A 25989-nucleotide genomic window follows, 5' to 3' on the forward strand; every position below is an offset into this window, starting at 1 on the left:
AGCCAAGATGGCTCAGTAGATAATTTTAGTGTGATCTACCTTACAAAGAGCACTACAGAAGGGGGAAAAATAAAAAATTAAAAAAAAATCCCTGCCTCCTATATTGGCCAAATTCTGATGACATAATTTCATGAGAACTACCTGAATACCATCAGAAGCAATGAAAAACAGCTTTGAACTGACTATATGATAAATGTCCATTTCAGGTGAGACTGTTATTTGAATATGTTTAAGCAGTACCTGCACTGAATTCTGTATGCAGTTATACAGTAAAATATATCTAAAGCCATACATACCCCTGAAAGTAAGAACAATAGCTTTGTTGTTAATGCAGAATATGATTTCACACATCACTGTGCATATTCAGTGTTCAATATAGCTTTCTGTTGGCATTATTCTTTTTATTTACATTTCCTACTTTTTTCTTTACTTGCAATATCAAGGTGTATTAAGTGAATATGGTTTGAATACAGTACAGCAGAAGTGCAGCACTTGCTATCTTGCTTTTCCCTAATTATTGGCTGCAGGTGGTCATATCCCTCACTTGGTCCCAGCAGAATACTGTGGCAAAAGTGCTAGAAGTCACAGCAATTAGTCACAGTCTGACAAGAGCAAAAGATGCATTTGTTTCATGACACCTTATTAATTTATTTATTTTTTCCTTATGGGAAAGCGTGCTTCCAAACAAACTGCAAAAAAAAAAATCTCTGCATTTGGGAGTTAGTTGGTTAGTTGGTTATTCACAAGCACACTTTTAGAGAGAAACTGAGCCAGATGCAAAAAAGAATAGGAGAAAGTCCAATGGCACAACAGGGGCATGGATCTGAAACTGAGATTTACTACTTCAGCTCAGCTTGTCAATTATTTCTGAAATAAGAAATTATAATAGAGAATGTACCTTGTTTACAGTGAGTATTTATTCAATAAATAGAGAATTCAGCATAAATGTGTGTGTTTAATTGACCATGCAGAACTCTAAAAATAAATAAATAAAATGTTTTTTTTAAAAAAACCATTTTTTTCTGAGTTGCTTCCTCTGACTGAGCTCTGTGAGCTCAGATGGCCCAGTGTGTAAATGTAAAGGGTTTGAACCAAAATAAGTTTCTCTTTAATGATTAGGTTGCAGGTTTAGACATATGTAAAAGTCAACAGGTTTGATTCAAAGTGCTTTGATTCAGTTTTTACATCCTTATCACTAGGTTAATAATGAGTTGTTCTCCTTACTACTGATCTAACTAGGTGTCTGTGCAGAGGAGCTGAAATGGCCTCATTAGCGGTAGAAAGAAGCCAATCTACTACTGCAGTAAAGTCAGAAAGTATTCTTCTGAATTACAAATTATGCATATAGTTGAAATTAGCCCAGGTAATTGTGCATTTTATCCTTTGAATGTATTCACCTCTTGACTGGCAAGTCTGAGTGAAAATGTGGTCTATCATGGACCCTCCTGACTTGCACTAGTATGGTTCTTAACCTTCTTTGGCCAAAAGCATCTACTGGTCTACTGGAGAATGAGTCACCTTCTCTTTGGGTTGATGGTCTTTAAGGCTGTGAAATATATATGTGAAATAGAAGATCATGGCTCCCTACTCAAACATAACTGTCTGGCTTTTACACGGTAACCTCTCACTCCTGTGTTTGACATTTTCCTTGTACTGAGTACTTGAGAGTACTCCTGATATCCAGTATCAGGAAGAGTCAAAGAAAGCAGTTAAATTGCCAAAAACATTGCCACTGATATCTATGTGCACAAAGAGGTGTTGAATATTATCTATTAATACCAAATAGCCTTTAGGCATAAAGAATCAATTTTTCTTTTATTAAATAAGCCCTGCTTTGCCTAGTTATTGTTATCTTTCTTAAACATCCGTCCAACTGAGGAACAGCAACAACATTGTGGAAGAGTGAAGCACTGAACTATCAGACCAACATCAAGTATGGACAGATTTGGGGGCATCAGGAGCCCACAAAACTCGAACTGAGTTCACCTACAGTTTTGTAAGGCAGGACCTGATCCAGAACACAGAGGGGTAGATGCAGATGTCAACACGTTTCACATGAAGGCCTGCAACCTCAATGTCATTCTCAAGCTGTCACTGATATAAACATAGGAAGAACCACGTGGATCTCTGAGATCATGTACACTTCTTTAGAAGAGCTCAGAAAAAAACAAAACCCAGCTCCAATCACAAGTCAAGCATCAATCAAAAGTTAGAAGAAAGCAGCAAGTGGGCCACCATAATGTTAGTGGTTTAAACTGGGTCACCTATGTGGTAACTGAGGAACAAGTTGGTATGCTGCAGGCATTATTGTAGTGAAAAAGAGAGACTCAGTTCAAGCCACCTATCTTGCATGGGAATATCCATCCTAAAGGCCTCAATAATAGCAGGAAAGAAACCTGGAAGTATTTTTGCTGGATCTCTTCTGGAATGACTACAACTAAATAGTTATTGGGCTGAATTTTTATTTTCTATTCTTTGGAAAAATCTTTTTTAGTAACATATGCTAATGCATAGGATAAAACATATTATAGGTTGATTTTATAGCTCTATATATTGCTCTAGTTGCTGAACACTTCCCTACATAAAAGCTTTTTCAACTACTAAGTTTTAAACTACCTGGGCTTATATTTCCCAGGTCTCAAGATGATTTGTTAAAAAGTTTAAGTTAAAATAAGTTGGCTAAATTTGAGAATGGCATCAAAGCAAAAATCTCTAGGTTAGAGTTCCCAAATCAAAATCATTCATTTCAAAGTTTTAGGGCCTCACAGTTAGGACTTAAGAAAGTCCTCTTGGTTTCTTGGATACATCCTTTGCCCCTTCTCATGGAAATTTGCCCTAACTTGGGCAAATTGCAAGCCATCTTCATGCAGCTTCACAGGAGAAACATTGATATTTGGCCTCTATAATTATAAGCACAAAATAACCCCTACCTTCTCATGTCCCAGATATGACTCCATTGCCACAGGCAACCAAGCAGGACATCACTGGCACTTATTCTTCCCACCAGGTGTCCAGGTTTCTTTCTGCAGTTCTTAATGTGCTGCCAACATTCCCACCAACAATTATCCTCTTATTCTGCAGATGCTCACACAGTGGGGAAAGCAAAAAGCATCTCATTTAAAGACTAGGAATTGAAAGGAATACTAGAAGACAGTCCACAGGACCCAGAGAGTCAGAAAACAGAGACACAGAGAAACGGTACGAAAAAACAACAAACAAATAAACAAACAAAAAAAAAAAACAAGCAAACAAAAACAAACAAAAAAAATGAAAATAAATGTGCAGACACAGTAGATAAGGATGAAAGAAATCAAAGAAATCAGATGCAGACTAAAGCCACAAAGATGAAAAGAAGATGAAAAGAAGAGCCTACAACTATTCTACTCCCCATTCTGGAACAAAGACGACTTTCTTTAGTGTCAGCAATCACCTGTGAAATTTCCTTATTCCACGCAAATCTGTATCTTTGTTCGTTGGTTAAATAAAAAGTTTTACCAGAAATCACTGAAGTTACAAAGGCAAACATGGAGAGAGGAGACACTGAATTTCAGGTTCTTGGTGTAGCCTGAATGTACAGCACAACTGGGTGAAAATTAATGCAGAACCTGATAAGCATGCATCTTTCCTTATAGCTTCTGTTTCATGCATTGGCCAGGGTAGATACTTCTCAGTGAATTATCACATCCATATAATACATTAACCTTCTATCTAGATATATATTTGATAAGCAGAAACTGGAAGATGTGAAAGGAATGAGACAAAGAACTGCAAGAACAGAAAAGCTAGTATAACTTACTGAAGAGTAGCTATAGAAAATCTTATCCTTGCTTCCACCATCAAGTTTCTAATTAAGTGCAGTGATGCCAACACACCCTGAAGTTTTCACACATATCCACCAGACTGTATATTCTACATTTTCAGGATTAGTTGAGGCATTTAGGGTTTGATATGATAAACTTCAGAATGTTCAGGATTGCAAATTAAGTCAGTTGGATCCATGCTTTGAAAACTTTAAAACTAATAAAAAAGAATACGCCCAAAAATGTTTGCATACAAAACATGCATTTTTCACAATTTGAAGTGTTAGCATGCATTTGCCTCAGTCCTCTAAATGTGAAACAGGCATACAGGATTGTTGTGATAAAGCCATTATTTTGGGGTGCACTTACTACAAAATAGCATTATAGGACTGAGTTAAGGCTGCAAGAACTCTTACCTGTTCTAACTAAATTTGAATCTGTAATAATCTTTCAATACAGCTGCTGAAATGCAATCTCTGAGCACATTAACCCAGTAAACATAATAATGTGCCATTAGCCTTTTTAACCCAGGCATATTAATTAGATATACTTGCATATTCTAACAATGTGCCCTAATACAATCATCATTATATTCCATCACTAGTATCTACAGACAAGAATTTAAGCTAGTAAACAAACAAAACAAACAAACAAACAAACAAAAATACAACCAGTTTACCATCATGAAACAACAACAATTCCTTCCATTTGTACCAGGTTTCTGAACGTATATGGCATATTTCTAGCTAAGATTTTCAAAGCACTGAATGGTTTGCTTCTGAGGCCTCAGAATGGAAATGAAGGGATTGTTTTTTTTGGGGGGAAACCTCGAGTTTCACGAAAACCAGCACACTTTCAGGACTGTTTAGGAGAGGAAAAAGCCATCATAATGTGATTAGAAATTTAGTGAGATTATGTATGCACAAAACCATACGATTTCTATTTGTGTGAGAAAAAAAGAGAAGAGATCCATCTTAACACTGATATGTATCAAAGAAAAATAATGAAATTTTCATTTACTTGTGTCTTTCCAAAAAGTGATCAAGAATTATATCATACATCCATCTGCAGTTTCTGCTAAAGAACAAAATGACAATACAATTAATAGCTGTTCTAGCTGTCATAAACTGATTTTCAAATTGCCTTTTGTGGCAGCAGCATCAAAAACTGTCTATATTCTCCAAGAACTATCTAGAAGGGCAAATAACTCAAGAGTTTAAAACATATCACATGTCACTGATTAATTATAAAATGTCAGAGGTTCACAGCATAAGTTTATTACTCTGCCTATGTAGAGTGTCACCTGCCTGTGAACAAGAACTGGAAAATAATGAATTTTCTCACTGTCCTAGTGAAGGAAGATGAAGATGGAATATATGTTTAACTGCAGATGTGCAAGAGAAGGAAAAAAAAACAAGAAGAAATAACTAATGAAGCAACATAAAAAACAATCCAGCTCTAATGGTTAACGTTATATGAATGACTGTTAAATCCATAGTTTTTCTACAAATCCTACCAGAAAACTTTCAATTTTGAACACAGTGCTCAATGAAAATAATCATTTTTTCCCACTTTTTACAACCACATCAAATTGCAAATTATACTAATATATATAATATACATTATATATAATATTATATATTATATATATTATTGTAACATAATACAATATACAACATACAATATGTAATATATAATATATAAATTGTGGTTTTTTAGTACTATTTTTCAACAAATTAGTAAATTCATCTTGAATTTCAATCACACTTCGCTTAAGGTGCTGGGAAAGAAAACCAAAGACATGCATAAAACATTAATACTTAAAACTGTAGGATGACAACAAAATGTCACAATATAGTTAAAATGAATTATTATCTAGTTATAAAAATGCCTAACTTCGTGGCATTACAAGATCAGAGTTCTTTTAAGTTTGATCTGAGGCAGTAATTCACATCTCTAAAATCATCTGCCTTGAAGAGCAAACCTTATGTGATCCAGTAGCCTCTTTTCAAGACTGGATAGAAGTCTGCTTTAGTTGACCACAGCTCATCAAAGTTTGTGCTTGATGTAAGAGAAAGTATTTTCTGAGTGGAAGAGAAGAGGGAGGGTACTACCACCAGAGAGCAGGACTAATGGGCACAAGACCAGGAAAAGAACAGCACAAAGGCATGGTGGCGAGTTATACCTCCGAAAAGGAGATATCAGCTACAGAAAAATTGGTTTAAAATTTGATGGCTGTGAATCAGTTTCAACTGACAAAAATAAAAACATTAAAATCATGTTGTTGTTAGGAGAATAACTCACTGTATCAATGACTGTATTGGCATGGAAAGTCACAGCACGCCAAAGCAGTTAACGAAGGTAAAGACCATGTATATAATAAACAATACAAAGGAAAATGAGTAGGAGGATGTAAACAGAAATTGTATTTTCCTGTCTCACAGTGCTATATATATTGTACAGAGGAAACAAATTCAAGTGTTATGTACTCATGCACCAATACACATGCCCCTACTTCAGTCTGTGACAGTGATGCTAGGTGCTGAAATGTGTGCATTACTATGATCTGGTTCACATGTGACTATTTTGGTTTTGGCTCTGAGGCTGGTAATCCTACTGTATATTTCTCCCATGTCCACTGCTTGTTAAAGGTCAAAGCAATACATATGATACCTAGAGTGATACGCAAGCATATACAAGTGAATTTTCTGCTCTCTCTTTTAAATAAGAAACATACACTGTGCTCTTCTTCACATATATATTCTCTTTATAACAGCCACTAGGGTGCACACAGCTGCTTTTACCACAAAAGAAGCAAGGATACTCCAATCCCCATGCTTCCTTTTGTATTTCCTCTGCTTTCATCCCAAATGAAGAAAAATAATCTGTTCCAAAAGGGTGCTCCTGGGCATGTAATTTCAATGTCCTTTCTCACTTCTGACATCTTCCATTCTAACCATAAGGGACAAAGCACTGACGGTGGACACAATGCTATCACCTTTCAAACTATCTATGAAACATGGGGTATAACCTATAATGTCAGTATAGTATAATTATGTGCTAAAATCCTAAAGCAGATGAACATGGGAATACTAAGCTGAGCAGTGACAGAAAGCCATGTAAAAGTACCAATTGGGACACAAAACCTTATTACCTTTTCTATATTTTAATGTCCCAGGAATCTGCCCAATTTCTGTAATTGCCACAGTGTTTTAATCATGGCAAACATGACGTTAGCTAAAGAAAGCTCCATGCAATATTGTGAGCTTGCACTTTTACTATTTTTGTCATAATCTTTTCTTTTTTTTCCTTAAAATTAAGTATGTTACTTTTCCCTAAGTTTGAAATATTTTACTGTTTAAAGCTGTACTTATTTTTAAAGTATATCATTTTCCATTACAGAGTAGAGGATCAGCTATCTAGAACGTAAAGTAGTTATATCTTTTTTTTTTTCCCAATCATATTTAGCTTGATTTGATAAAGCAAAAAATGATTATTAAAACAATGGATAATCCCAAAACAAAATATATTTTGAATTTGGTTATTCTTACTGGAGGGACACCAAATCTTTTGCAAATAGTTAAATAGTTCATGCAAGTCTTTTTTACTGTGGAACATCTCTTTAAAGCACACATACCAGCCAATTTGTTTATTTATTTATTTTTTCCACCACTGGAAAGGAACACAGAGAATTTCTCTTTTGCATCAGCTCTCAGGACCACATTGATACATGTCTGCTCCCCTTACTGAATGGGGATGGGTGTTGGTTTTAACTTTGACATCTGGGTCTAAAGACTAAAAAGGTATTCCTTTGGCTGGACTGAATTATCATGCACTTATGCTGTAACTTACAGGTGATACTTCAAAGATATCTTTAGGCCAGAATCTACAGGCTTCAAAGGAAATTTTCAGCTTAACCCATCTGAATGTGTCATTAGCAAAAGGGAAACTATGTAAACCCTGAAATCAGAAGAGCAAGAACAAGTTCTAGATATGTCCAAACTACCATTCCCTTACCTGGCTTGTATATGCACAGCAATAAAAGAGCAGCCACGCTGACTTTAGCTTTGATTAACTATTTACCTAGAGTGTAGGGTATGCGCTCTCATGCATTAACTGCTGCTCCATCTCTGGCAGCAGGAAACACACTGTGGCTTAAAGTGGAAATTTAACTTTGGCACACCACTGAGAATTAGTTATATTGCCCTCACTGAAAAAAAAAAGTCAGAGTATTAAGTACAATGGACCTGAATAGAATTTTCTGAGCAAAAACATTGAGCTTATATCCTGTCGATTACCAGAGAAAGATATGAGTTTCAAAGAAAGCATGACTGCTTAAATATCAATATTATTATTCTGAACAAGATATATTAATATATTGTTCATTTAATGATAATAAATTAATTATTAATAAATAATAGTTAATATAATAAATAAGTAATAAAAAACTTATTACATTGAATATCTCAATATATTACATTTGCTTGCAATCATTACTTCTCTTGGAAAACCCAAGTACTGCCAAATCGTATCTTAAAGGATTAAAAAGATAAAATCCTAAAAATTCATTTTTCTGATTTTTTTTTTAAGTTACTCTTCACTCACCAAAGGTTTGCATTCTCATCTATCATTTTTTATGTCTGCATTAATTTTCTTCTCTAAATTATCCCTCTGTGTTTACTCTAAGATATGCATAATATCTTCCAAGTTGAAACAAGCTTAGCAGCATCCCTGCTGGTTTAGCCAGAGGCAGGCTTTGCTCTGGCTCACCTGGCAGAACTGTACTGATGCCTGTGCCTCAGGTAATGTGCAGATTGTACACTCTGTGGAGTTTGTGAAGGATACTGTAACCCAGATTATTACACGGTCAATCATTCCCCAGTACTCATCTCAATAGTGCATGGTGTATCAGTTTTCTACTATTACTTTGTTTTGACAACTGTAGTATAGATTTTACCCTGTATTTCCTCTATTGTGCTGCCTAAAAACAAAACTGCTTAATATTGAATCTTGACTTATACTGAAATTCTAAATATGAAAGGAGAAGTATTCAGAAACCTGTACTGGGCTGAAGAGAGAATAAAGGTGCACTGCCTGAGCAGAAGAACAGAACTAAAGCTTCTACAAACGTGACGCATCTCACTGCACACATCAAACGCAGAACACAGACTCCTGCTACATCCACATAAGAAGGAGAGTGGAGAATAATATTCCTGCTCACTCTTAGAGAATCCCTGGATCAGATGCATTTTTTTCATTTCTTATCTGGACGGACTTTAGCAGAAGGGCAGCTGGCTATAGGAACTAACACTGGAAATGTCTATGGAGTTTCACAGTCTGCCCATTGATTTCTGGCCCCACAGAGCAGAAACAGGAGCCCAGAGATGTCCCTTATACCCAAGATGCTCCAGCTGTGAAGGCTTTTTGCATGCTTGCACAATGGACGAACATATTTGTAAACATTGATTTTTCATATAATAACTAATGTTTTATTTAGAGAATTGAAAATGAGATACATTTTATAACTACAAACATGTCATTATAGAAAGTGTGGCATTTTTCCCAAGGGAAAGAAAGTTGATGTATGCTATTATGAATGAAGCACCCAGCTGTTAAGACTAGGGATGATTTAATCCTGTCTTGATTATTTTTTCAAACCTTAGGAGAGAATGGGTGGCAGAGTGATTTGCAACAAGATTAACTTCATAAACCTATTTGCTCCCCTCTCTTTGTAACCCTGCTGGAAGCTCTGTCCCCACACACATCCATCCCAGGGGTTTAACAGCCTTCATAACAAGGACCCAAGCTCTGATGAGGCCCCCCTACATAACCTTGTCTCAGAGAGCCACAACAGAGCTGTTATAAAATCTGTAGAAAAGTAAAAATACAGCCTGAGGGCAGGCTTGTTGAGATGGGATTGTTAGTGGCTTTGTGTTTCAAGAGGCAAAACAGCAGCTCCCCAGAGGGGATTTGTGTTTGTATTTGTGACTACAACAGTGTTGATATTACACCAGTGTTTGGGCTATTTTGACCAGTGGCAAGGCTTTCTCTCCACTCCCATCCCATCAAGGAGGCTGAGGGTGCACAGGAAGCTAGCAGGGGACATGGCCAAGGCAGCTGACCCAAACTGACCAAAGGGATATATTCCATATGACAGCATACCTTGCAATAGAAGCTCAGTGTAAGGAGGAAGTTTGTGGTTGTGGCATCTGTCATCCCAACCAACAGTTACATGTCCTGAGGCCCTGCTTCCCAGGAAAGTGGCTGGACATCTGCCTGCCAAGATGATAAATTCTTCTTGCTTTGCATGTGTGTACATCATTCCCTTTCCCTGTCAACCTGTTATTATCTTGATTGTCTCACTTTCCTCCTATTTTCTCCCAGTCCCACAGGAGAGGGGAGTGAGCAAGAGGCTGGGTGGGCAGTAGCAAGGGTCAACCTGCCACAAAAGGTATAAAATCCTAAAGAGAAAAAACAAACAAACAAACAAGGTAGTCTTGTTTAGCTTGGGAACTAGTCAGGAAATGTCAGATCTGTTTATCTGTGCCAGTGGAGCTGGTGGGACAGGGCAACTCAACAACCTGAAGATGCAATCCAGACAGCTGAGCAAGCTCAGCCTTCCCTCCCTGCCTGATGCCTCCTGGCCAGCAAAAACTCTTTGGGTGCTTTACTAGCAGTGGTGAAATTAAAAGCTCACTGAATCCTAGATTTTTTGTATCTGTGTTAGCCAATAAATATTTGCTTTAGATTTTAAGTTTTGTCTATCCTGGTTTCAGAATACTCTCTTCTAAAGATACTTGAACAAATTGACACATGCTGGTACATAAATCTCTGCTATTTTGACAAACTACATGCAAAAAAAAAAAAAAAGAATAATAAAAATCACAGACACATACAGGTGCTATGCAGAAAAGTTTGATCTATTTTTTCTGTTCTTTGCAGGCAGTAGCTACTGGGGGTTCTAGCATCTCAACAAACTAAATGGCCAAGTTACACACTTTCAAAGTAATCTATTAATAAACTGTATGACATTGTTTGCTGCAGGTCTTCTGTGATTGGAGTAATACACAAATTATTCAAGAATGTACCTAGCCCAAGTCTGCTGATGATACTCTACAACTCTTAGCCTAATCAAACTATCAAACTACTCAACTTACTATCTCAGTAACAAAGCAACAACAGAATTTTTCCTTTATGTCAATTTTTGTTTTAAGTCAGCTGAGAACCTCTTAATGAAGGGAAAAAATAAAAATAAAAAAATAAAAATAAAGCAGAAGTAGCTTAATCTGGGTAGGCAAAGCTGAGGACTCAAAACTTCCCTGGAAAAAAGAACAGCTCCAATCTGCTCCATTGAGATAGACACCACCCACACTCCAGAGGAATCTTCTGGGACACAGCTACAGGATACTCAGAGGCAAATCCCAGTTTCTTCTGAGAGATCATTGAATATGCAAATGAATATTCATTAGAACAGAGAGCTGAATCTTGATCTCCTGCTTCATAAGTGACTACTGTAAAAAGCAGTACCAGTTTCAAGTTATTAGCCTTTCTTCTTCCCAAGACTGGAGTTTGTGTCTCTGATTTACTCACTTGTAATAGATCCATTTAATCTCCTGAGGCCATGGAAAGCTTCTGGCATGAAGAGAGTATGAGAGAAAGGTTTAACAAAGGCAGTAGTAGAAGAAAACTATCTTGCAGTTGAGATTTTAAAAGCTTTCTATGGATTTGGACACCATAATTCCTGTTAATTTTTACAGCTTCTTAAGGAAAATATTAGTTTAAGCTCTTTGGAAAAACATTGTCTAATTTTCTATATATGCTGTTTGCACCATTCAATGAAGCTGAGTTCTCATAAGAGAAACAGTGCTGTGATAAGCAAGGGAACGCACTGGAATTTACTTCCTGATTTATCCATATATTTTCTGTGTAAGCTACTTGCATTTAGTCTGAACATAAATTTATATTTTCCCTTGTATAGATTGCAAATTTAAGCACAGGATATATTTTCATTTTCTCTAAACTACCTATAGTCTACATAGTCTTTATATAGGCTTATACAAGAAAAATCAGTATCTCACAGGGACTACATTCAGCAGTCTAATAAGGCACTCAGGTTTACGGTAATGAAACAGGTAAGTTATACCACTATATAAACGACACAATTTTAACAAATTACATTTAAAGGTATAATGACTAATAACAGAATTCCTCTCAAATACTTAAGACATTATTGGTAATACTTTATATGGATATATCTTCATACTTAGAAGTTATAAGGCAAGGAATATTGAAAGCATCATTTAATGTTATTAAAATTGATACAGTAACAAGTCAATGTACTATTCTCCACTTTTAAAATAAATTAAATTATATTTTAATATTTTCTTCTTAATTTACATTTGTACTCAGCATGTTATGTTCTAAGTTTGATATGCTGTCTAGTAATCTAGCTGCCAATCTGTTGGCATGTTAACCAGTTAGTTAAATATCATATTATTGCCTGCTTTTATTTTCAGGCATACCTCAGCTGTTGTCATTTCCTCCACTAAGCAAACGTAACTTCTCTTTGCAGTGACACAGCCAGCAATTACCTTCTAAACATCTGGTAATAGATACTTAGGAATATACCTATTCCTACCCAATAGGAAATAGCTGGATTTTGAACTAGAGTAAATCAGTGCAATATAATAGGCAATTCTTGCAAAAAACCTCTGAGTTTAAAGCTTAAAATCTATGATGTGATAGCTTGCCCAAATGTCAGACCAGAGTCATATGCTGTTCAGCTCAAGACTTCTAGCAGGCTTACACCTGGAGCACATCTAGATGGCAAGCTACTAACCAACTTAATGTATAGCTCAGTCAGTGTCCTGAAAGGAAATCTATCGGTAGATCTTGCATACATCAGAACATTAGAAACTAAGGCTTCCCATGTAGACTTGTCCCCAGTTAATCCATCTTTTGGATATCAGGCCTACAATGCCACCCTCTGTGCACAGGCATTAAGAGTCACACTGCCAGCGACCAGAATTATGAATTATGGCTGGTTTATGTTATCAGTAAGCTACATCTGACTGATGGTCATTCCTGGATGAGCTTCAATTTCCTATAATTGAGTCTCATATCTTCATCAGAGTTAGTGTTCCAGTGTCAGACTTCACAAATTATTTTAGCACCTTTCATTTTGCAGACTTCTTTTTAACAGACCTTTTAACATGGCAGCTCTAAATTAAAATGGAGAAACTAATCTTTGTGAGTAGCAAAACATGTCTGGCTTGGGAGGCATTGCCATTTTACTGCCTTGTTTTTTCCAGATAAAGATATGACTCTGTAGAGCATACATGAATCTGAGTCTTGTGAAAAGCATCAATATAATACACACAACATAAAGGTGGTCTAAATGTGGTACAAGTCTTACACAGTCAGGATTCCTAAGGCTTTCTGCACAAGCACAGGAGAGCTATATATCTTGAAATTAGAAAGTCTCATAGATACTTCCTAAAGGATCTTATTCATTGCATAAGAGTTGTGAAACCTGAAGGATTTCTGTATATCTAACCGTCTAGTCAGAACAGAAATCCTAGGTAAACATGCAAGGATCTTGAAATCCTATCCAAACAAATTTGGGAAAGGGAAGAACCCTCCCTCCTCCTCTGACAAGACTGGGTAACCTCAATGTTCCATGCTAAGACAGCATCAGTTGTTGGAAACAATGATAAAGAGCCAAGACCTTGGAGATATGGAAGCATTCACATTCAATTAGGACCACCTTGTCAAAGGCTGGCTGTCATCAGACATGTTGCACTTCTGCTCAGAAGTTTAGGGAAGAAAGTCAGCAGAACTGTCAGTAAATTCCTTACTGCATTGTCAGAACAGGGATGTATTTAGAAATAAGTTTTAAAAGTGCAATGATAAAAGGAAACATTGCAGGAATTCTAATCTTCTGTTTCCCCTGTACAGAATGAACTAGACCTTCATGTCTTTGTTCTATTCTCCCGTATTCTGTCATTTTAAATAGAAATTAAGCAATAGGGTAAGTCATGGAAAGATGTATTCACAGGTGAAATTCTTTCATTAATTTATTTTCCCAATCTAATTAAAAAATCACTGAAACAATTACAAGTCATGAGGACATTATGGATAATATCAAAGGAAATTTTAATCAAAATAGAAACACGCATTTGTGATATTTTTTGTAAGACATTTTTGGCTGAAAAACAAAACAAAAAAACACACTACAAAACACATTTATGTGCTAGTCTCACATGTGTTTTGTTCTCATGTTGTGGTATGTCCTTACTGTGATGGCTGGACTTGATGATCTTAAGAGTCTTTTCTAAATGATTCTATGATTTTATGTTCACTAAAAACCACCCCTATGACAATCATTTCCTTTATACCTACATTAGTAGCGGAGAGTATTCCTTCACTCTGAAAGTTGGACCTAATTAAAATTTCAGAGAGGCCTGTGCACATGACTTTTACGTATTATTTTAAAAAAATTCTGTGTCCTGAACTATTTATGGCCTTTCTTCCAATGATATTTTGAGTTACCTGTACAGCTACATTTATGTAGTTGCCGAGATACGAACCACATATATTTGTAACCTTCACTAATAGCAAAAAAAAAATGATGGTCAGACCAGGGAGAGGAAGCATCTATAATAGCTTGTTAAGTCTATATTATATTTTGAAGTAAAGTGAATTTTGTAACTGAAAGACTTTGAACAAGAGGCTGTAACTAACCTCCAACAAAACAATGTCAGTCCATCTTTTAATAGCATTTCAACTGTGAAAACATAATCCAGTAAGTGTCATAAGCCTATTCAAGAGAGTTTCAAATCCATATTGAGAACTTATCTGCCTTCCCTAAAGCTATGGAAGTTCTTTCCCCAGAAACATCTCCACCTCACCTTCAAGGCACTTGAGTAAATTTATCAGAAAAAAAGTCATGACAAGCAGCACATGAATAGCTTAATGATAGCACTCCCATTACAGTGAAGAATGCTATAATGTCAGTTCCTGTGTTCTCACTGCTCCAAATATATCAATCAGAGCTGTCTGGTCCATCACATAAACTGGGGCATAATTTAATCGGTCTATGTTTATGAAACATAGACTATGACATTACCCATTTCTTCCAGTGTCATATTTAAAGCAAATGGACTATACATAAAAATAAGTAAATAAAATTAAAAAAATAAAAAAGAAGACAATTATTATTAATTTTTAATTTCTACTACAATACCTAAAAAATAAAAAAGAAAGAAAAAGAAAGGAAATGTAGAATTTTTCACAGCACATTTTAAGATGAACTAGAACAACTTTAAACAATCTAAGCTCAGGAAGCACCAATTTTTAAAAAATGTTATTGAACTGATTGGTGTGATTTTTTTAATTATTTTTATTTTGTGCGTATGTCTGTGTATGGAGAAGTTCCACTTAGAATAACCTAAGGAAGATTCACATTACACTGCATATTAAGTTACAATGTCTAGATGCTACATACAATACTGTATTTCAAAATCATTTCTAAAACAAATAAGTTTGCCAATAATACAAAAATCTTTTGCGCAACAATTAAATAACATAGATTGTTTCACTTCTGTGCAATTTCAGATTGCAGTGTAATTTTTCATTACACTATCACACTCAGCCCACAGAAAAATATCACATCTCATCAAAGCAAACTACAGAAGATAAACAAGAAATCCAAATAATGGAAGAAGGAATCATTAACATATCATTTTCACCAATTTAGATAATGAGGCCCAGAAATACTAAATCATTGACCAATGTCACACAGCTAGCCCACGGCAAATCTCAGATGTTACCACAGATATATCAGATCCTAGGTCGGTACACTAAATTGTTCAGCCTGTACAGTATTTTAGATATTGCTTACCCTGCTTTGCTTGAATACTTGATTTCTTTTTGTTTTAAAAACACCTGTTTCAGGAAAACACTATTTTCACTGTAACTGATCACAGCTAGAACCTGTTCAGGAAAGGGTTCTATTAAATGACTCTAGGTGTGCAATATATATATGTATATATATATATATATATATTCACCCTGTCCGAAATGATCTTGTTAACTTTCTGTTTAAATAGGCGGACAGAAAGAACTGCTCATATTTGTTACTCAGTGGGTAAAAGAGAAGAATGTTAACTTCTGCCAAATTTTTGCAAGTGTTACAAATTTACAACAGCTCAGAAGTATATACATTTGAATACCGAATTTAAAAATTATTTTTTCTTTTGTTCTTTACAATATCTTTTCTCCTAAAAAAAGTAAAAATTTGATGTCACAGTGTGAAAATGAAAATACAACAGACTGACTTTTGTAATCCACTACGTGCAACACTTACATCCTCATGATGAAAGCTTCAAACCACTGTTTGCATATGCTTTAATTTTTCATGAATAGACGATGACTTATAGGTCTTGTCTGCAAGCAAGACCAGTTCTGATAATTCTGAGACAGAAATATTACCTAGATGAACTGACAAGGTACTGAGATGTTCCTTGTTTCTCCTCCCACTTTATCTTGAAAACGAAATCCTTTTTATCTTTCTTCACCACCACAACAACAAAGGAATCGGAGAGTTTATCTATAGCTTACTCTACAACTCCTTCTGCAATCAATATCAAACTTTCCACATGTCAGTTATATGAGCAGATTCAGCAATTTTGAAAATGGCAGTGAAATGGCAGTGTTTAAATATATATATATATATATATATATATGCAAAGCAAACCTAGCTTTTAACTTGCATTTTTTGCTGTCAACATTAAATAGGCAAACACCAATGTGGGTAATGGATGAAGCAAAAAAAAAAAGGAAAAAAAACCTAACACATACAAACTAAACTAAACCAAAAAATGATCAGACAATGAATGCAATGTGTGACTGGATAAATACAGGTTTTGATTCCACTCATCAAATATATAACCAGACTGATTTTTATCTTTATTACTGCTATATTAAATTCTTCTATATGTAAAAACAATTAATTTTTTAGGTAAGTATGGAGAATACAATTCCCAAAGAAACACATTATTGTATAGATGAGCTTTTCTGTATTCTTTCCGTGTTGTAGTTTCACTTATTACAAATGCAGTTCTTTAAATATATATATATATATATATATATGTATGTATTTCTTAATAGAAATACTACTTTGTTTTTAATAGTGTGAAGCATTCCCAAGCTTCAGCTCACATCCCCTGGGGGAGTGGGGGGGGGGGGGGGGGGGGGGGGAGGGAAGAGAGATGGCAGGTAGAAATCCTTTCTGTATGTTGCTTACATTATAGAACATGGGAACAGCATGATGCAGGTTGCTTTGCCTAGGAATGAATCAATATTGGCTGGTGCGTGAGACCAATATATTGAGATCATATTTATTGACTCTCTCATTCTTCTCTCTATCCTTACACAGCCACACTGTTTGCCGGTGTATCACAGCAAATTTATTTGTAAGGCTGATGCTGCTATCAGCAGCAGATTTCAACTTAAAGACAAGGTAACTGTTAAAGTAGCATTGCTCACCCTGGAAGGTGCCTTTGGCTGTGCCACTCTCCCTCCTATATCAACACCCACATAGTCTAAAGGCGCTTCCATCTGCTTAATTTCCAGACAATCTAGTTTCTGTGATCATAGGCTAGAGCAAAGGCATGTAGCACATGGCATGTCTTACACTAGTTGCTTGCTTTTAATTATTATGGAGAGATTACACATTCTGTTGTAGTTACATTTATATTTGTAATATTCTAAGATAACTATTTAATGGCCTGAGACAACTAACAAATAAGGTTGTGTCAAAACACAGCAACACCCACAAACAAAGCTACCAAACCTGGGTTGTGATTTTATATGCTCAAAGCCCGGAAAACTGGATAACCAGTTCAAAAGCATGTTGATGACAGGGGAATATATATTTTATTCCCATTTTATAAAATACAGTGGCCATGAGTTAAAACTATTTTGGCTTCAGAAACTCAGTGGAAAATTGACAAAAATGGAACAACCCAGTTCCATTGGGTTCCACTGAATACCAGTTCTCTTATGGCTTTGGTACAGGAGCAAAACACCACAATGTCCTGCACTGTCACTAATCAGAAGAACTATCAGGATAGCAGCAGCTCTCAACCTGTCTTCTAAGCCAATTTTGTACCAAGGGATTTTGCTGGCAAAAACTTAAGAACCAGAGGAGTTTATATAATAGAGGACTGGAAACTTTAGACTATTACTGAACTAAATGTCAGACACTAGCACCACAAATCAGCAACTGTTTATACACATACATACATACATATATATATATATATATATAGTGAACTGAGAATTACAACTAGTGACATTTGCCCTTTGTTTCAGTTAGAGATGGATGCTTGGCTGGTCCTATACAGGACGACAGAGACAGCAACCCTAGATGCTGTCTTATTTGCAATGTTGAAAGTTTATTAACTTGTGTTTACACAGATCTACAGCATACGTGCATAGTAATGTTTGCCAGATAATCTTCTCCCTGCAGAAGCCTGTTGCTGTAGCAACCAATTGTAACAGCCACGATGCCAAAGCGACCGACCATGCTGTACATTGCACACAACACAAAACAGTTCCAGGACAACACAGTTGAAATTACAGAACAAATCTGGCTGCAGCACTGCCGGACGGAGTATTTAACTGAAGTACTTAAATCCACCAAGAACGAGTCTCTTATTACAGGCAAGAATATCAGAAGACCCTGCATAAATGGTAGTCGGTATAAGTCCAGCCTATTCATTTCTGATGTTTTTCCCCCCACTACAAAATGTAGTCCTGAATCCATCAGGCATGGGCTTATCACCTCAGTGATTTGTTTTCAATTCCTTTGGCACCTACATGCTCTTTTGCAGCCAGGTTTTCAATGACCTTGATTATGTCATATTTATTGCATATTTCCAATGCTAGGTTTGAATATTTAAGTATTGACTAGAACAATTTTCAGATAATGAAGTACAGTCTTAATTTGTACATTAATAAAATAACTGCAGTAAAACTCTAGCATGTTCTGGTGACTGGCATTAGTATAATTCAGATCATAAATAATATATCCTTCACTTATTAGCCAGTAAAATTACAATAATTTTCTACGCATTTCTCAAGGTTGGTAAACTTACATAAAAAAAGGCTGTCTAAAGCAGTTCCTCCTTACAAATCATGACTTTGGATACTGCACTATGTTACTACAATACTATGATACTGACACAGTTCTCCTTCTCTCTTCTTCAGTTTGCATATGGAGGTTCTTTTTATGTTCTTTGTTTGTTTTAATTTGAGTTTTCTTGGTGTCTCCCACTGATCACAATATTCAAGAAATGATTGCATAGGCTTACACACTCAGGCATATGCATGCATATGTAGTTCTGAAACCATATTCTCTGTCTGCATTTACGTATGTACATATATATTTAACAGGGAATATTCACATGTATAAGACAGGGATGAAAACACATACCAACATAGTACTGTGAGCATAAAGCACAATAATAGGGTTAAAACTTTAGTAAATTCTAAGAGATTCATAAGAGACATGCAGAAGAAAACATATATATTTGAATTGTAATGTTTATAATGACTACATAGGTAAGAATGGAATATGATCAAATATCTTTATTAAAAAAAAAAAAAGTAAAATAAAACTTTAGATATATTTCCCTATGCAAGTGAGAGAAGAAATACGTTTCCATGTGCAAGTGAGCAGATATATCAGGATTGCATCTTGCATTGCACCAGTGTCAACATCTGTATGTACATCTTCAAGTCAATATTTTAATAACATTAAAATCCTGATCAATTAAAATAACACTGTTGAGTTGTTTGCTGTTTTTTTTTGGTTTTTTTTTGTTTTCCTGAATTAGGTTACCAAAAATGCTTCTCAAACATCATTCCAAATATCTTGTTCAAATCTCTATAGAAAGGGCACTGCTCATTGAGAAATAGTGTCAGATCTGCACTGTCAAAGTTATTCACAGCGGACACATTTTACCATCTCATAATGTTTCTAAAACCTTTTGAAACACTTCTGTGGTCTCATAAAGATTTCCCTTGATACCCTGTAAACAAAAGGTCAGATCTGCATTTATCCAAGTCACACAGTTATTGCAGATTTATCACTGCAATATCTGTAGATATGGCATGGGCAAGTGAGCTGGAGCATTCTATTTCATCTCAAGCAGTTGTGGCCTCCAGCTTCTATTTTGCCTTTTTTGCAGTGTTTTTTTTTTTTTTTCCTTTTTTTTCTCTCATCTGAGCAGAACTGAAAACAAGGCTTGCTAGAACTTTTTTGATGTGGTTGATATATGGTTGATGTGTTTTTTTGTTTGTTTGCTTGTATCACCAAAGACATTCAAATAAAAAATTAGAGATTAAAAAAAAAAATCATGTACAACAAATTTTGATTCTTTTGCTAGGCTTGGTGGATTAGCAGACTTGAAATAAACTAGTTACCTAAAGATATATTTTTGGCACAGAAAGTAGTCCTGATTATCAAGCATTAAAGAAGCAGTAACTGCTTAAACACCATATGCAAGACTTTGCATCGCATAGTACAGTTATTCTAAATCAAATATCAAAGAAACAGTATTTGTACTTTCTCATTTATTTATTTTGGGCATTTGACAGTACTTTCTGTGCAGTTTGTTTTCTCTGCAGTGTCAATTCTCTCTGCTGCCTGTATTGGCAGTGAGCACCAGGCATAAGCGAAGGACCAGAAGCTATTTTTGTCTTCCATCCCTCTCCCTGCTTCTCTTAATTGGCTAAGTTCAGGTCCACATTTTTCCTTTAAGCTAGAAATTGCTTGAGCTGTTAGTGTTAGGTTTTAGCAACAGATGGTACACTTCCCTCTGAGTTAATTCTGAACCAGTATTCAGGGTTGATATTGCTAGAGGTGTTATCTTTCAGCAGAGATCCTGATTTTATACCAATCCAAAACCTACTTTAAAGAAAAAGTTGTTAAGCTGTGTTGTGGCATTACTCTGTGTCAAACAACTGCTTCAATCTATTTAAGAGAAAGATGTTACCAAAATGCTGAATATACAACAGTGAAACAGGGTATTAAATGAAGAACTATTTACTATTTGTCATTGAGTAAAATATACTCTCCCAAATTCTCTTACAAACTATTCCCAAATTTCTGCAAGTTCTTGTAATGCCACTGAACAGTTTTCCTCAACCTGGAGTGCAGATTAAAGTACATAATAATAAATGTAATAATAATAAATGTAATAATAATAAATTTAATAATAATAATAACAATAACAATAATAATTAATAATAATAATAAAAGGGGAGTAACTAATGGAATACGGAAGAGGATGAAAGGTGCCTGTGTAACAAAACATTCATAATGCACAAAGCTGTAGAGAAGGTTAAAACAACTTGATAGAGTTAAAAGGAAAACAGGAGACAGTTCTTGGCCAATAAAAACGGGCAGAGCAATGCAGGAGTTCAAGGAAGCCTGACAGGATCACAGTATCACAGTATCACAGATTTCTAGGTTGGAAGAGACCTCAAGATCATCGAGTCCAACCTCCGACCTAACACTAAGTACTCCACTAAACCATATCGCTAAGCTCTACATCTAAACGTCTTTTAAAGACCTCCAGGGATGGTGACTCCACCACCTCCCTGGGCAGCCCGTTCCAATGCTTAATAACCCTTTCGGTAAAGAAGTACTTCCTAACATCCAACCTAAAACTCCCCTGTCGCAACTTTAGCCCATTCCCCCTCGTCCTGTCACCAGGCACGTGGGAGAACAGACCAACCCCCACCTCTCTACAGCCTCCTTTAAGGTACCTGTAGAGAGCGATAAGGTCGCCCCTGAGCCTCCTCTTCTCCAGGCTGAACAAGCCCAGCTCCCTCAGCCGCTCCTCGTAAGACTTGTTCTCCAGACCCCTCACCAGCTTGGTCGCCCTTCTCTGGACTCGCTCGAGCACGTCCATGTCCTTCCTGTAGTGAGGGGCCCAAAACTGAACACAGTACTCGAGGTGCGGCCTCACCAGAGCCGAGTACAGGGGCACAATCACGTCCCTAGACCTGCTGGCCACACTGTTTCTTATACAGGCCAGGATGCTGTTGGCCTTCTTGGCCACCTGGGCACACTGCTGGCTCATATTCAGCTGCCTATCAACCAATACTCCCAGGTCCTTCTCGGCCAGGCAGCTTTCCAGCCACTCATCTCCCAGCCTGTAGCGCTGCTTGGGGTTGTTGTACCCCAGGTGCAGGACCCGGCACTTGGCCTTGTTGAACTTGATGAGTAAAGCAATCAAAGAAAGAGGCAATGAGAAAGACAGAAAGAAAAAAATTGTCTACTACAGAAAAATGCCGCTAGACCAAACTGTAAAACTGAGATTTGATGTTAGGAAATTCCAAAACTCTAGAAAGATGTTGGCAATTTAGCACATGGACACAATATATATTTTTAATTTAACATGTTCTTACTGTAACTCCAGTATTAGCACCATGGGTGATGAATCTATTAAAAATATGGAAATAAAGGGAAAATGAAAGGAAATGAGCTTAGCTGTAAGTGCTCTCGATTCCTTGCATGAAGAGCAAAATTCAATTGAAATGTTTCCTGGGGCAGAGAAAAATTAAAAGAAAATTAATGGTACTCTACAGGCACAAAGAATGTTTCATAGGGTTTGTCTACAGTTATCATAGCTAAAAGCAAAATAACATATTAAGTTTGAGTGAAGGTTTGAATCATATGTTGATCAGCTCTTCCTACTTCTTCCCGTTGCATAAATAAATTCCATCGCATCAATGAGTAAAGAGTAGTAACTGTAATGAGTCCTGTAGTAGTAACTGTAATGAGTAATCAGTACTACTAATCAGTAGTACAGTACTACAGTAGTAACTGTAATGAGTCCTACTGCTTTGACCTCCAAGCAAAAATTCTATACTTAGGTATGAAAAAGTTAGAAAACCTGTGGTGTTTTTTGTTGTTATTTGTTTTGGTTTGGTTTTCTTCCCCCAAGGCATTCTGTGGATGCTTACTTTGCAGTGATCTTTAACACAGCAGACTCTCAATTCTATTAAAGGTGATCTCGTTTGCCCTTAAGCCACTGTCTTTTGAGCATATTGACCTCTATCCTTATTTATGTCCAATACTTTCACACTAGCATAACATTACACAGAATTTATTTTCTAAGGAACACCCAAATTTGTCTGCAAATAGGACAGTTGACTACAGTAATTTAAAATTTAAATTCAACCACTTATTCCCATTAATCAGATTTGTGGAGCAACTGGGAACTCTTAAATCACTTATGGCGTGATGAATAACCTTTCCATTAAACATTATTATCTGGCCTCCTTTACATTTTTCAACCAAAAAATCACCATGTCATCACTACTCCCTTCAGCAGGAGTTCTCCTTCTCTTCATCTCTCTCTTTTCTTCCCTCCCCTGTTCATATATCCCGTAATTAATTTACTAATTCTGCCCTTTTTCTACACCACCCATAATTCAGAGAAATACCCAAAAGAGGAAAAACAAACGAATATTTTTTGTTTGACGTTAGAGTGGATCTGATTATTAGCTTTTTCTCTCTCTGGCAAGGCTTAGTATTTTCTGAGGAGAATAATGTCTATATATTAGTTGTCATTTTGTGATATAAAGTGTTAAAATAGCAATGTTCATATTTTTGGTATAAAAGTGAGCAATCCAATCATTGTCAAAAACACAGATTATAAATCAACATTACAGCTACTGTATAAAACCATGATGGACTCATATATGCTTTTGCTCAGTCAGATAAACTCCTGCACCCTTTTTCACAAGACAATAAGAAAATCAGGAAGGTTTTTTTTTTTTTTTTTTTTTTCCCGGGGGGTGGGGGTGGGGGGAGAGGTGAGTGGTGAGGAGGGTGGCAGGGTGGTGTGGGGGCAACATATTTTTATTAGTTTAACATACAGCTGCAACAGCCTGAAGCACATATTTACTCTGGGTCATGTAGAACAGGATTAGAAACATACCATCTCTCTAACAGACGATTTCCATAGGAGCACAATAGGGCATACAGGCTGCCGGGGAGCTACCATTCACTGTAAGAGGTTATCCACTTAGGGAAACCAGGACTATGATGTTCTGGCAATGTGCATCTGTCCTACAAGCTAGACACACCCTCAGAGAGCCAAATTATCCACAAACATTAAACACTGATGTTACATCATTAAGTATTTTTGATAAATAAATATACAATAAATTAGTTGATAAACTAATATCTTAATTAGTTCATTAGTTTCTGAAAAGATTCCTACAAGACAATATGGTAATGATTTATTATATCACAACTAAGGCTAATAATACTTCCTTTTAAAATCACTGCCATAGCTCATTCTCCAGGCTGACCATTTCCTTTCCCACAAATTCAACTCAGTTTTGATATCCCTAATTCTCCCTCTACTTTGTTTCTATTTACATACAAATTGTGTGATGATATACTTTGAACAGAGAACTGCAATTGTGGAGCACCAGGAACAAAACACCAGTACCATTCCCCAGAAGCACTTAAGGGCCATCACAATATGGTATCTTAAAATTAAAGGATCTTTATTGTTTTCCTGCAAGCCATATCACAGCATTGCTAAATGAGACTGTGATCCTCTTCAGAAGATTTTGTTAGAAACCATGTTTGCTGAGGTTTTAAGTTATCACTTACTGAATCATTCTGGAAAATATATAAGAAATGGTATAAGAAATGTATTATGTACATGCTCATGCCCTGACATTTTTTTCCTGGACCTCTAAATATGTTCTTACTAGCATTTACTTTTGAAACAGCAGCAACAGAAAAAAAAAAAAAACAACACTGTCCTCCAAAAAAATATGAACTATGAACTGCTGGTCTTCTAAATGAACTGCAGTATCTGAGCTTTGAATAGGATATATGTTGTCATTAACTTGAAATGCCAGCCATATGACTTCCATGAGCGCGGCCAACAGTTTTGGACATGCAACCTCATTTTCTAATGAACCACCATTTGGGATTACATGGACTACGGAATACCTGGCTTTATTGTTGGTTTCCTTTAACAATATCCAGTCCAACTCCTACTTGTTGCCTTGCCCACACCTACCAGACAATTGGGAAGATTTGTCAATGAATAAGACACTTAACCTGAGCAGGAACTTCCTTTTCCAAAAATGCACTTTTTCATACAAGCAACCTTTCAACTGACAAGTTCAGAGCTCTCATTGCATTCAGGGTTAGGGAGGGATCCCACTCACTAGCTTACTTTAGCTAATACAATACACCTGACAGGAAATGAGAAGCTTTCCACAACTGTAAGCAATTTATACTGTCCACTGAACTATATATGATGCAGTGAACAGTAGCATTAGACTTGTAATTCCAATCTCTTTTTTTCAAAAGCACACACCTTTGGCTTTGTGCTGTGTACGTGCATCAATAGCGTACATAGATTACAGCAGCCTGTTTTAAAATAATTTCATGTGTGTTCTGACGTGCAGATATATGGACAGAGCAATGCAGGTGCACAGACAAACATCAGCCAAGGTGACCTCACTCTGGTGGAAAATATGTTACAAAATTATAGAACTAAAACCTAAACATTATTTGTGAAAATGGATATTTGTTCACTTTAAAATAACACCTATTTATTTTGGTGGCAGGTAATCATAGCATTATGGAAATGTATATACTGTAAAATATCTTGCATAATTTTTCCTTGTACATGGAGAAGATTTAAGAACTAGCATGGCTTCACCTACACCAAATCTTAAGGTTCATTTCTCAATTCAGATATTGGACTGCATGCCAGCCAGCTTTTGTCAGATAAACAACACAAACCTTAAAAGGATAACCTTTTCCACTCCAGGTGTCAGGTCTCTCAAGCCTGATGATCTCTCCTCTCTGTATGTTGAACTTTTATGTCTAAATTCATTAGGAGAAGTTCTTAATATGCAGGCAAGGCAGAAGACCGACTTTGACAACATGCACTGCTTAAAGACAATTTTGGCCACAATACGTGCTTAAAGACAATTTTGTGCAATAACCTAATTCACCCTGCATACATCTCAGGCCCAATCCCAAATGGAGTCCTTCCAGGAACAGACCCATCTCATTCTATGGGTGTTTAGAATTTATTTGCCGGAATGTATTTATTCCATGAAATACAAT

The 25989-nt window shown here is 36.2% G+C and overlaps 1 protein-coding gene across 10 annotated transcripts in view; it reads right to left on the reverse strand.

Annotated features, from left to right (window-relative positions):
- Positions 1-25989, reverse strand: part of CCSER1 (coiled-coil serine rich protein 1) — a 735108-nt gene that overhangs the window by 174134 nt on the left and 534985 nt on the right. For 2 of the 10 annotated variants that reach the window (XR_013950287.1, XR_013950288.1), the window contains one exon: positions 1-25989. This exon is cut by the window's left edge and continues 13118 nt beyond it; it is cut by the window's right edge and continues 4205 nt beyond it. The exons of the other annotated variants lie outside the window; for them this stretch is intronic. The gene's annotated coding sequence lies outside the window, so the exon portion shown is untranslated. 10 annotated transcript variants of the gene reach the window in all.

Source organism: Anser brachyrhynchus (genome assembly GCF_964034855.1).
Source record: "Anser brachyrhynchus genome assembly, chromosome: 4".
In the NCBI taxonomy this organism is placed as follows: Eukaryota; Metazoa; Chordata; class Aves; order Anseriformes; family Anatidae; genus Anser; species Anser brachyrhynchus.